This window comes from Triticum urartu, chromosome 7 (assembly GCF_003073215.2).
Source record: "Triticum urartu cultivar G1812 chromosome 7, Tu2.1, whole genome shotgun sequence".
Classification (NCBI taxonomy): Eukaryota; Viridiplantae; Streptophyta; class Magnoliopsida; order Poales; family Poaceae; genus Triticum; species Triticum urartu.
In genome coordinates this window covers 577881061-577895426 of record NC_053028.1, presented here as the reverse complement: position 1 = coordinate 577895426, position 14366 = coordinate 577881061, and the positions used below count along the sequence as shown (strand labels likewise).

At 40.3% G+C, this 14366-nt stretch overlaps 1 long non-coding RNA gene across 9 annotated transcripts; it reads right to left on the bottom strand.

Annotated features, from left to right (window-relative positions):
• Nucleotides 1-2137: 2137 nt before the first annotated feature.
• On the bottom strand, nt 2138-6509 carry LOC125519459. 9 transcript variants are annotated; one of them, XR_007288259.1, is made up of 7 exons: nt 6098-6509; nt 5894-5989; nt 4572-4749; nt 4094-4192; nt 3195-3382; nt 2921-3067; nt 2138-2491 (listed from the first exon to the last, which is right to left on the bottom strand). It is a non-coding gene; the product is annotated as an uncharacterized LOC125519459 (long non-coding RNA). The 9 variants fall into 9 exon arrangements; XR_007288260.1 differs by having other exon boundaries at nt 4572-4719; XR_007288256.1 differs by having other exon boundaries at nt 4094-4179; nt 4572-4719.
• Between the last annotated feature and the right edge of the window lie 7857 nt (nt 6510-14366).

The window sequence follows — 14366 nt, the reverse complement described above, 5'->3', positions numbered from 1 at the left end:
TACCGGCGAAAGAATCAACGTCAGGGTGCCCACACCCTGTCCACGAGGGTGGGGGTGCGGCCCCCTGCCTCATGGGCCCCGTGATTCGCCACCGACCTCAACTCCAACTCCATATATTCATGTTCGGGGAGAAAAAAATCAGAGAGAAGGATCCATCGTGTTTTACGATATGGAGCCGCCGCCAAGCCCTAATATCTCTCGAGAGGGCTGATGTGGAGTCTGTTTGGGGCTCCGGAGAGGGGAATCCGTCACCATCGTCATCATCAACCTTCCTCCATCACCAATTTCATGATGCTCACCGCCGTGCGTGAGTAATTCCATTGTAGTCTTGCTAGACGGTGATGGGTTGGATGAGATTTATCATGTAATCGAGTTAGTTTTGTTAGGGTTTGATCCCTAGTATCCATTATGTTCTGAGATTCATGTTGCTATGACTTTGCTACGCTTAATTCTTGTCACTAGGGCCCGAGTGCCATGATTTCAGATCTGAACCTATTATGTTTCCATGAATATATGTGAGTTCTTGATCCTATCTTGCAAGTCTATAGTCACCTATTATGTGTTATGATCCGTTAACCCTGAAGTGACAATAATCGGGATACTTACCGGTGATGACCGTACTTTGAGGAGTTCATGTATTCACTAAGTGTTAATGCTTTGGTCCGGTACTCTATTAAAAGGAGGCCTTAATATCCCTTAGTTTCCAATAGGACCCTGCTTCTATGGAAGGGTAGGACAAAATATCTCATGCGAGTTCTTTTCCATAAGCATCTATGACTATATTCAAATACATGCCTACATTACATTGATGAACTGGAGCTAGTTTTGTGTCACCCTATATTATAACTATTGCACGAGGAATCACATCCGACATAATTATCCATCACTGATCCAATGCCTACAAGCTTTTCACATATTGATCTTCGCTTATTTACTTTTCCGTTGCTATTGTTACAATCACTATAAAACCAAAACTATTAGTTTTGCTACCGTTACCGTTACTATCATACTACTTTGGTACTAAATACTTTGCTGCAGATAGTAAGTTTCCAAGTGTGGTTGAATTGACGACTCAGCTGCTAATACTTGAGAATATTCTTTGGCTCCCTTGTGTCGAATCAATAAATTTGGGTTAAATACTCTACCCTCGAAAACTGTTGCAATCCCCTATACTTGTGGGTTATCAAGACTATTTTCTGGCGCCGTTGCCGGGGAGCATAGCTCTATTCTTTGAGTCACTTGGGATTTATCTCTGCTGATCACTATGAAGAACTTGAAAGATAAAAGAACCAAGATTTTTCCCTAAACTATGAGGGAGGTAAGGAACTGCCATCTAGCTCTGCACTTGATTCACCTTCTGTTTTGAGTAAACTGGCGACACCTACTCCTGCTATTCATTCTGATATGTCGCATGTTATTGATGATGCCACTTCTGCTTTGCATGATACTTATGATGAAACTACTTCTATTCTTGATAATACTATGCCACTAGGTGAATTTCTTGATGAACAACTTCCTAGGGTAAGAGAGAATGAAATTATTGAAACTGATAATATTGATGAAAGTGATGATGAAGATTCTCCCCCTATATATGAATTGCTTGTTGTGCCTGAGGGTTATGTTATGGATGAAGAAACTGCTAGAGACTTTTTAGCTTGCAATGATAGATCTAATCTTAAGAAATTATTACTTAAGCTTAAAGAAAAGTCTTTGAATGCTATAATCACTACACCACGACACTCAAAGCAACGTCAAACAATCTGTCGTCATAGGTCACCTAAGGCGACACATTTAGTGTCGGGAAAGACTTTTGGCGATAGAAAGGAGTTGTCGCCTATAGTCCTGCCGGGAAAAGTCGTTAGCGACAGATAAATCTATGCCAACGGACATTTTGACTGGGTTGGTGAGGGCTATAGCGACAGACATTTCTTCAGCGATAGAGTATTCTATGCCGACAGATCGTTTGACAGTGTGTTATACCGACAGATAGTGCAACGGCCGTTGCTACCCTGATAATTTCTCTGTAAGTATGCTATGCCAACAGTCTTTGCGGCCTCCAATAGTTTTTCCGACACATTTGCTGCCAGGCTTATACATTTCAGCACAAATGCAAATGCAATATATATTAACATGAAAATAAATTCAAAATATTCAATTCATGTTCACTTTGCAATAGATATACCAACAATTACACTCTTCTATTCATCACAAAATGCCATTGACCAACGCATTTATTCAACATATATAGAAGACCCATTAGTTTTCCTTGCTACAACCATTGAAAAAAATACTCAAGTCAACATACAAGTTGTGGCATGTTACATAATATGGGCCTAGTTCATAAGAGACTTAAGTGTTCCATCACTCTACGAAACACTATGGAAGAGCCCAAGTCTTCGATCACCAAACCGACATCAACTTCCATTTAAAGAAAATAGAAGATGTATAGAAGCCATAATATCTTCGACTTGATACTTCCCGCCATTTGACCCTGCAAAAGCACCGTATGTTTGAGCAGTATTATCATAGTACATTCGTTCTAACTTCTGAGTTACTCCTGAGTCCAAAGAACCAAAAACAGAAGATGTACAACAAACTGGCTTGGTAGTGTTGTTATATGCATAGGTCAAAGCCCAAAACATACTAATCATTTAAATGAAGTGAAGAAACCCAGTTACATGCACAGTTATCAGGAAGCAGCCATGAGCATATAGCCCAATTTTGTAGAAAATAAAGCATCATTACCAGCATTCAACTTCTTACAAACTCATGCGTACAAGTTATTACAAACACATGCGTATAGATAATGAGAGTATGCTTGTTACATGAAATTAAAATAGCAGAGCAAAGCATTAGATTGCAGACATTAACAATGAAAACATCGTACAATATACAGCACATTCTTGGTGGAGGAGTTCACCTAGAGCTTAGGCCCTCTGCCCATCATCTTGGCAGAGGAGATGCATCTTGACACCACTCTAAATAAAATGTATGGTGATAAGCAAAGGGAAGGTCTAAGGAGTGAGGATAGGCGGAGAGCACAAGCAAGGGATCCTGCTGCAAATTCCTGCACAAAAGGCAACCCTCTACTCAGTATTTGGAGATGCAAGTTCTGATCAAAGTTAATACACAAACCATCTGAGACCATCAGTTTCAACTTACTCGAATTACAAAAAATGACACATGAATAATACCTCACACATATATATGTAGTTATGTATTAGTCAGATCCACCGATTGACCAAAAACGGGAGCATGTTGTTTCCCTTAAATAAATATATAGGCGCATTTGTTTTGTGTGCTCAGTAGGCAAAAGGATAGTCCCTTGAAGGTACAATGCCAACGATCTGTTCTGAAATCAACGACAGCTGAGATAATGTTCCTGAAATTGATGATATGATATGAGATCATCTTGAGTAATAGGCAGCCACACCATAACCAAAATTATAAGCAAGCAAAAGCCACATTTCTGTTTTGAAGCAAGCAGGCAAAATCTGTGAATAAATATGACAGTTTAGACATACACTTGTTCGACCTAGATAGATCTAATGAGTTTCTTCCTCAATAAAAGATGCAACTAATGTTGTCTTTGTGTTCTATACCTAATGCAAGACTTAATTATTTTCTTAGAAGTACAAGGAAATGGAATCCATAAATTAGATCAAACAAGAGTGTACATTTCACCACTCACTGACATTCTTAAGTTTCACTTTTAGGAAGAAATTACAGACTGTAGATGTGTTTCTTTTATCACCACATATTTTCACATATAATGGGTATTGAAATAGTAGAAGACCTTGGATAGGGGAAAAATGTGTACTAATTGCAACAAATATATCTAAAGTAGCTGCATCTAGATTTCAATTGCAATTTCGTTTAAAATACTTCGCAAAACATGCGTGGACTATCAATTCATCAAGGCTTGGACTTTCAATCTGTTCGGAAATCATTAAAGACCTAAACTAGCAATTTGTGTTAATTTCTATGCTTTCATTTGTACTTCTAAAATTTACCATTCGCGGTTGTGGAAGTAGTACTGTGAGCTTACTGGAACTATTACTCAAGTCTAAGTGCCTTTGGTCTCAGTTTTTACCTGTGCTCTCTTCCTCTCTGTTTCGTCAATCTTCCGTCAAGTGTACTTGGCCATTTGTGCTTTTTCTGTCTTGTGCAGCTCCTCTCCTATTTCAGTGAGCTAAACCATGCTATTAATGAGCCATAAGAAGTGCATAGAGGAAGACCAGATTGACATGCTAATGAATCGGTAGTCAGCCTTTCTTGCTCAAGTGCTACAGTTTTCAGTCCCAACCAAGTATTGTGTGTGCATAGAACTAGCTAGCAATGTATAATTAACATATCACTGACCAAGGATTTTAGATTTTTTTTGCAAAAATCAAGAGTGAGAAGCGGACCAAAAATATTCAATTCAACTGCACATGGCTAGAACAAGAGGGCTATATTCAACTTACTAACTGAACTTCAGTACAAATAGGTATCTCCAAATAACTAATACAATCCCAGCCACTAGTCTAAGGATTTGAAACAACAATTAAGAATTGAACATATAAGATCACCTCGTGTCGTCAGTAGCAGCCAATTGTTATGGTCAGAGGAGTAGCCTACTCCGCGCATCTCCAGGGGTACTGTTCTGCGCAACGGAGGGAGCAACAACAACTTGACCAGCTGAACAAAACCAGTATATATGGAAGCAATAACAAGCTCCTGTGCAAACATCCATGAGAAAATCACCTGCTGCCGTGAGGAGATAATTCAAAAATGTCATGTGCAAAAAGGGTTCATTATTGAGACGTTCAAGTTGAGTCAAAATTGACAGTAGAAAACCAGCTCATGTATACACATTAAAAGGCAAACTTACAAGAAGACCTTTCGAAAAAGCACGTGCATGTTAATCTTTCCTATGTTTATAGGTTCTTCTACTTTTATTATTGGGTAATGGGCGTGCATCAAAGCCACTGGGCCTTCATAGGCTTGACGAGTGGATAATACATATTTGGGTTTAGAATAGGTGGGCAGGATTTTGAATCGCAGGAAAATCTAACATGTGAAGAACACTTGCCGGACTTCGGATTAGAACATAACTAATCTATTCAGCCATTCAAAAATAAGCTCATGAAGTGTTTTTTTGAACCCCCCTCAAAAAATTTAATCAACTATTGCAGACAAAAAAACAAGGAGGAATTATCATAGTATATCATTGACCTATATTTTTTATACACATTTTACTGCAGACTATCTTCTTTACAATTTTTCAAACTAACAAGTACTCCCTCTATCCCATAATATAAGAGTGTTTTTGACACTAGTGTAGTGTTAGTGTCAAAAACGCTCTTATATTATGGGACGGAGGGAGTAATAAACTGTCTTTCCCTCACAGAAAAGAACAAATAGAAAATCTTCATGAACATTCCTTCCATCCATTTATATGTGTATATATATTGACTCAAATATATTTTCCTCATATGTGTCGCCATGGTTCTTCACATGCACTTCCTTTTATTTCAGAAATTGTAGCAGTGCCGGGTTTTTTTGACATGATGCAGTGACCTAGAAGTGAACACACACACTAATAAAGTCATCGCTGCAATGCAAATATATGCTCTACTAACTAATGGGCATGCTTCAAGTTATTTTTCACAATCCCTGCAAGTATTGTCTCTGCGGCGATACAGTAAGGCGGAAAAACACATGTGTGTGAAGCCACTCAAAAAGAAAATTAAAAAAACTGACAAAGACAAGCAAACACTATCATGTATATCCTTTACTTTTTTATGTCCATGTACTGATGTACCCCATACTTCTGCAGCCTAATAATTTTGTGTATTGTGTCGATACTCCTTTCTTTAGGGGGTCAATACTACTCGCTGAGATGACTTACAGTAGCAATTCCCATCCAACAAGCGACTGCTATTCATTGAGAAAACAGAACAACGCCACACCACTGATGCCATGACCTAGACCTGGAACCACCCGACTATAATCACGCAAGGCATACCATCAGATTATAAACCATTCATAATAAAATATGGACTCCATATAGCAACATACGAGAAGATAGGTAAGGAAAAAAAATTCATCTTACTTGTTCAGATCTGGAGGCGGGGCCGAGACAGGGGTCGCCAGTGGAGGACGAAGAACGGCAGGCTGCTCCTCAATAGCATTCTGTGCGGCGAATCCTTCGACGTATGGTGCTGCTGTTCCCGGCGCGCGGTGGATCCTTGGTGGCGGACGGCGCTGCTGTTCCTCGGCGGCGGACGGTTCTCCTCCGTCGCAGACGGCGTTGCTACTACTGCGGACTAAGGGAAGGGAGGCCGGGGTCCGAGATGTGGTGGCGCGAGGGACTGGCGGGTGGTTTGGGGCGGAGGCACGCAGGTTGGGAGCGGCGGCGCGGTCGGGTTAGGGTTAGGGTGTGTGGGTGGCGAGATAGAGAGAGAGAGGGGTGAGATTGGGGATCGAACAGGTCGGGGTCGATGTGTCAGGTGTTCTTTTTTCTTTTTCTTTTTCTGGGCTGGTGCAAATCGGGTGTTTGGCATGGCGCGCGCATGGCTCTCTTTGCGCGCCATATTTTTCGGACATGGGCTGAAGGGAAACGCCGACACTTTTTGTGTCCACATGAATCAGCGACACACAAATAGACGGCATTGTCTTCATCTACCGACAGAAATTTTGATGGTGTTTTTATGAGTTTTGGCGACAGATAATGTGTCACAAACTTATAATAATACTAATATACTGTGTTTCGGTATAGTTTGGGACAAAAAACGTGTCGGCGATTCTCACTTATACCAATAGTTGCATGTCGTCTTTGTAGTGTCATGGTGTAGTGAATGAAATATGACCCTGCTTTTGCTACTTCACCTATCTTTATTTCCGATAAGGATTATGATTTCTCTGTCAACCCTCTCAGTTAATTACTTTGGTTGAATGTGATCCTTCTTATGGCTATGAATTTGAAACTGTTGTGGCACATCTTACTAAATTAAATGATATAGCCACCATGTTCACTAATGATGAGAAAACTCGCTATTACTTTATCCTTAAGTTGTTTCCGTTCTCATTAAAGGGTGATGCTAAAACATGGTTTAATTCTCTTGATCCTGGTTGTGTGCGTAGTCCCTAGGATATGATTTATTACTTCTCTGCTAAATATTTCCCTGCTTATAAGAAACAAGCTGCCTTAAGGGAAATATATAATTTTGTGCAAACTGAAGAAGAGAGTCTCCCACAAGCTTGGGGGAGGCTTCTCCAATTACTTAATGCTTTGCCTGATCATCCTCTCAAGAAAAATGAAATACTTGATATCTTTTATAATGGACTAACAAATGCTTCCAGAGACCACCTGGATAGTTTTGCTGGTTGTGTTTTCAAGGAAAGAACTATTAATCAAGCTGAATTGCTATTGAATAATATGTTGAGTAATTAAAATGATTGGACAATTCCTGAACCAACTCCTAAGCCAACTCCGAAGAAAAGGGGTATTCTATTTCTCAGTCTTGAAGATATGCAAGAGGCAAATAAATCTATGAAAGAAAAAGGTATTAAAGCTGAAGATGTTAAGATTTTACCACCTATTGAAGAAATACATGGTCTTGATTACCCGACACAGGTAGTAAAAGTAAATTCTCTATAGAATTTGATAAGTGTGAAATCCCATCTACTAAGTTTGCTCGCCATTGCTTGGATGAGTTTGATAATTTTATGGTTAAGCAAGAAGACTTCAATGCTTATGTTGGTAGACAATTGAAACGAAATGCTTATATGATTGCACTACAAAAAAATACACTTCCGTGATGATACGTGTTTGTCACAGTAGGTCATGTTTTCTGTCATGCATGTACATCCATGACAATTTTATGACACTATCAAGATAGTCATACATGTGCTGTCGTAGAAGTGTTCCATGACATTACCAAAATTATCATCACGGAAGTGTCGACATCCATGATGATAAATCGCGCGTCACAGAAGTGCTTTCGTCAAGGGTGACTTACATGTGGCATCCACCGTAACGGAACGCCGTTAAGCTATCGGGTCCGGTTTTGGATCCGATAACCCGTTAACAGCCGGGGCCAATGGGGTTTTTTCCGTGTGTAAAATTCTGATTGGCTGACGGAAACACGTGTTAGCTCCGCGTTGCATAGGTGTCACTCATCCAATGGGCGGGATGCGCCTATGATATGTTGACACGTGGACTGGCCGAAAAGTGGCCCATAAAGTTTAAATAGGCCGGCCCAACTAAAGGCCCACAAGATTTTGCGGTCCATAATGGGATAGCCCAGCAAAAGGCCCATGAGATTTTGTGTATCATAATGGGCTGGCCTAACTAAAGACCCGCGAGATTTTGCGGGCCATAATGGGCTGGCCCAACTAAAGGCCCGCGAGAATTTCCAGACCATAATGGGCCGGCCAGCTAAAGGCCCAACGTTCTCAGTTAAGGCCCGTACAGCTAGTGTGAAATTGGCCCATTAACGGCCTGTCCTAAACTTGTCATCATTGCGGCCCATGGTCACTTCTGGCCCGTTAACAGTCTGCTAAGTGTATGGGCCGAATTACAACCCGTTGTATTTCCAGCCTGTTAAAGGTCCTGCTTCATTTGGGCCCATTTACAGGCCAATGAAACTTTCGGCCCATAAATGACCGTGAAGGATTTGGGTCCCAATCGGCCATGTCTGACATTCGGCCTGTTAGAGGCCCACTATAGATTTGGGCCACTTTTGGCCTGTTGTGATTTTCAGCCTGTTAACGTCGGATGAATCCATGGGCCACATGTGGCCCAACGTCACATCGGGCCCATTAACGGCCCATATAAAAATGATGATAATCTAGCCTGACCGAACTTCCGGCCTGTTAAAGGCCCGTGTATTAGGTCGGCGCATTTACGACCCGTCCGAATTTCGGCATGTGAAAGATCTGCATCGTAAATGGGCCCAATGTCACTTTTGGTCTTTTAAAGGCCCATGTTTTTTATGGGCTCGAGATATTTACATCTGTAAACGGCCTATTGTTATAGAGGGCCCAAATTATGTTTAGGCCTGTTAAAGGCCCACTATGGGCACAGGCCTACCAGAAAAATATGAAATCTTATGCTGATTTAGGCCTAGATATTTTTAGTGGGCTACATGCAAATTTCGGCCCATAATCGTTTTTATCCCAATTGGAATGGGCCCGACGAATGTTGGCATGTTGGGCTCCTACGAAGCTTTTGGCCGAATACATTACTAAGATAAACCTACACTATACAAAAATAGCGTCGTAATTATTGCAGTCTTTGGCAGCATCATAAATGTTGTATCACAACAAAAGGCCTGTTGGCATAAAGTTTACAGTCCTTGCAGATAAAAGCACCATCAGATGTATAGAAGCACATATCATTTGACCTGAGTGCTAATGTTTCAGGTTGTAGAATCTGATGGAGCAGCACGATCTTCACCTTTTTTCCGCCATTGCTCTTGAACAACGAAGTGAATGTTTGATAGTGTGGATTCAAAACCATTCATATCTTGACGACATTTGTCAACCACTATTCTTGTTTCCAAAACGACGTCCATTAGGGATTAGACTTGTGTCTGTAGCACAGATATATCACTCTGTCTAGCACGAAGATTTTGTTCAGTAGGCGATTTGGATGAGGTTACCTTGACAACCAACCCAGAATTACGTAGGAAGGAGCTTTTTTGCACTGTTAGTGGAGAGATACTAACGCACTGCAGCAAGAGGTGACATTGTGCCTGTGGTAGCCTCATCACCTTCAGGGGGTTGTGGCTGTTCAATCATTTTTTTCCATAGCTTCCTGAAAGTTTGAACTTGTAGATTAGTGTACCAGATAAGTTACTAATGAGACAAAAACAAACAAAGTAGGTTACACGTTTATACATAACTTATTTTGGTGAACTACTCTAATACATTAGCATGTATTATAGTGCCAACTACATAATAAAATCACTTTCGGAACATATGTCCATGTAGCATGCCTACTCTATTGTCTATTTCCTCACATTCGTTGACATGTAAGGATAAAGAGACATGGTTTAAAGTAGGATGAACATAGTATGTCATCATTCATATCATGGGCAAACAGATATAAAACAAACATGCTATTTTATCATTGTGTGCGCACGTGAACATAACAACTAGAATACAGATCAAAACTAAAAGAATATCCTTCATCTCTTTTAAACCATGTAAGGTGAAATGATACGTTAAGACAACTGTGTATAAAAGTGAACAGAGTAACTGACATTGGCTGCAAACCAAGTAGTTAAATGAACACATCACAGTACCAATCAGTTCAAAGGCAGGAGGAGTGAGGAGTTACAACAACGGCTTGAACTGGTGTGCTCATGCCCTTCATCTTGCTGGTGTGGCAATCCTTGAAGATTTGCACTGCATTCGTTCAGGTTCATTTTGGTTCGCATAGGCTTTCCTTTGTATTTGGAACAAGTCAATATAGATACGATAATATGGCACAGAAAAAAGAAGGAAGTAGCAGCTATTTACAAGAGCCTCGCAGTGTGCAATATAGCTACGAGATCCTGTTGTCTGTTGGAATTTCACTTTAGAACGGTTGGTCTTGTACTTCAAACAGTTAGCCTAGAAGAAGATACACTTGTAAGGCACATACATAAATACAAGTTCAATATGTGGTCTGATCAAATACATATAACCTACCTGATACTTTGGATCAGACCAGTGTTTAACGAGGGCTGTCCAGTCTTCTTCTATAATATATTCCACTGGACATGTTTGGGTGATTTCATTGTTAGCCTTGCCTTCAAAGTGAGATTTTCTAAGGTGGTACCAATACTGTCACAGACCAGACTGAAAAACATGAGTGCATCCTTGTTTAGTTTCATCATCTTTCGGATCTAACTTGAACCTCATCTGTTGGAAAAAGAATGTGAGTCTTATTAGGAGGAAGCTAGACAGTATGGGACAGAGCAAGACAATATTACTAATTGCGATGAATAACATTACTTACGAATAAATGGTCAAGGAAGGTGTTAAACTGGGTATTGTCTTTCTCATTCCTGTACTGGATCCACATTGGGAGGATACGTGCATGACACCTAACGGCAACGGCTGCCTTTGATACTAACTTGGCTGACTCTGTAGCATCACGTGGCCTTTTTAAACCCACCTCAAGATGGATCTCCATTCTTCCTCCTTTAGATTTTGTTAATCTGTCAAGCATTATCCCTGATGTCTGCTTTTGCTTGCGTCGTGGTGCTAGTTCAACAACGAATATGGAAAGTGTTAGCGTACATCAAAATGTGAGAGTACATATGAAGGAGCATGCAACTGCAACTTGACTCGGTCAGGTACTGTCTTGGTGTTGATGCTCGTGAGGTTCATCTGATCTTGCCAAGTCCTATTGTGTCAACAGTGCTTCGGAAGTAGTGTTAGGCATGAAGGCAGCTTGGGAACTGGCCAGTTCCGGAGCAAATGAGCGAGAAACTTGTTGAGATGCTGGTACAATTGAAGCGGATGCTGCAGCTGGTGGAGCAGGTGATACTGTCTTTGTAGATTTAGCCGGTGGACTTGGACGTTCTACTGCACTATAAGTACCAGCAGAATCTGGACGGCAGATCCTTTCCTGTTTCACCCTACGAGTAACACCACTCCCTACTATATTATTTTCCTTGCTCTTTTTTGACTTTGCCATGTCAAGGCGTACCCACAACACAAAAGAATAAAATCGCTCTTCAGAACTCATTGATGCATGACACAGACAAGAAATACTTTTATGTAAGAGAACCGTATGAGGATGGAATATGTAAGAAAAACAGGACGGCATGACATATTCACAGCTACGATGTGTAAACTAAGCAGAAGGATTTTCTAGAAAATAGAAGTAATGCAAGCTAGACACCATATGAAAGATGCAACCAATATTACTCTGCCAAGTTAAAAGTGTCTTGTCATAAGTGGCAATTCGAAAAATTAGAAGTAGTACAACGTAGAAATCAATGCAAGATGCAACCACTATCAAACTACCATGTTAAAAGTGTCCAATCATGAGTGACTAATGCAGGATACACAACAGCAGTACTTTGATGTAAGGACATGGTATGAAAGATAGATGCAGTGTGTTCTAGAAACAGAACGCCATGTCATATGCACATGTATAACATATGAACTCAGTAGGTGCAATTTAATCAAAATAAAAGAAATACAGGCTAGACAACATATGCAACATGAAACCAATTATCACACTATCAACTTAGAGCAAGCACGTACGATGGAGTACGGGAGATGAACTCATCATGTAGACTTGGGACTTCAACTTCATTAGCAGTAGCAGTGGCAAATCTACAGAGTCTCTGTTTGCGTCAGTGTGGAGGATCACCAACATCCTCTAACTTACTCTTTTCCTTCCTATTTTCTGATATGGCCTTATGAAGTCAAAACCACAAGAAGATGAATAAAATTAGCTCTGCATAACTGGTTGATGCATGATACAGAGGAACACTACTTTGATGTAAGGCAAGCACAGGATAGGAGGATGGAATATATACAAAAAAAGATAGCGTTTCATATTCACATGTACGATAGGAGGATGGAATATGTATGAAAAAAACAGTAAGCGGAAGGCATTTCAACAAAATTAGAAGAAATGAAATCTAGGCACCATATGAACATAAAACAAATATCACTCTATCAGGTAAAAAGTGTCTCGTCGTAAGTGCCATTTCAAGAAATTAGAAGCAGTACAAGCTAGAAGACAATCAAAGATGCAACCTAGATCACAGTCCCAAGTTAAATGTGTCTTATGGGTAAGTGATCGTTGCAGGTATAAGTTATAAGCTACGTAGATGCAATTCAACATAATTAGAAGCAATACAAAGTAGACATCATACGGAAAACGTAACCACATATAACACTTCCAAGTTAGAGCAAGCACCTGTGATGGTGGAGTAGGGGAGATGTGCTCATCATGTACACGTATGTTCTAGAAACAGGAACACGTGTCATATTCACAGGCATTATGTGTAAAATAAGCAGATGCAATTCAACAAAGTTAGAAGCAATACAAGCTAGACATCATACGCAAGATGCAACCACATATAGTAGTGCCAAGTTAGAGCAAGCACCTGTGATGGTGGAGTAGGGAAGATGTGCTCATCATGTACACGTATGTTCTAGAAACAGGAACACATGTCATATTCACAGGCATTATGTGTAAAGTAAGCAGATATAATTCAACAAAGTTAGAAGCAATACAAGCTAGACATCACACACAACATGAAACCACATATAATAGTGCCATGTTAGAGCAAGCACCTGTGTTGGTGGAGTTGGCGAGATGTGCTCATCATCTACACAACTACATTGACTGTCTAGCCTTGCCTTGTCTTGTGAATCTTGTTGGGAGGATGGCAGAGTAGAATCTGTAGAGAACCTCCGTTTCATTTACTCGGAAGGACCACCATCATCCAATGCCTTGCCAATTTCCTTCAGCTTTATTGATTTTGAATTGTGAGGTCAAACCAACAAGAAAAAGGAATATAATTCGCTCTTCAGAACTCATTCATGCATGATACTAACGAACACTACTCTGATGAATGGCAAAGTCATGATACGAGGATGGAATATGTATGAAAAAATGGACATCTTGACATATTCACACCTATGATGTGGTAACTAAGCATAAGGCACTTCAACAAATTAGAAGCACTGCAAACTAGACACCATATGAAAGGTGCAATCAATATCACTCTGCCAAGTTAAAACTGTCTCGTCATAGGCGGCGTTCATCAAACTAGAAGCAATATATGCTAGAAATCATATTCAAGAGGCAAACCAATATCACATTGCCAACTTAAAGGTGTTCCATCATAAGTGACTGATGCAGGATACACAAGACGAGTAGTTTCATATAAGAACATGGTGTGATAGACAGATATAGTATGTACCCAAAACAGGAAAGTGTGTCATATTCACACGTATCATGTGTAAGCTTAGCATATGCAGTTTACACTAATTAGGAGCAATACAAGCTAGACACCATATGGAACATGCAACCAGATATCACACTGCCAAGTTAGAGCAAGAACCTTGGATGATGGAGTAGGGGAGCGGAGACTTCGACCTTGTAATGCACTATCAGTACAAGGAGAATCAGTACAAATGCTCTGTTCACGTTGCTGTAGAGGACCACCATCATCGCCTTCCTTACTCTTTTCCTTCCTTTTTTTGATTTTGCCTTGTCAAGTCAAACCCACAAGAAAAAGGAATAAAATTTTCTCTTCAGAACTCATTAATGCATGATACTGACGAACACTACTTTCATGTAAGGCAGCCGCATGATAGGAGGATGGAATATGTATGAAAAACAGGACGGCATGACATAT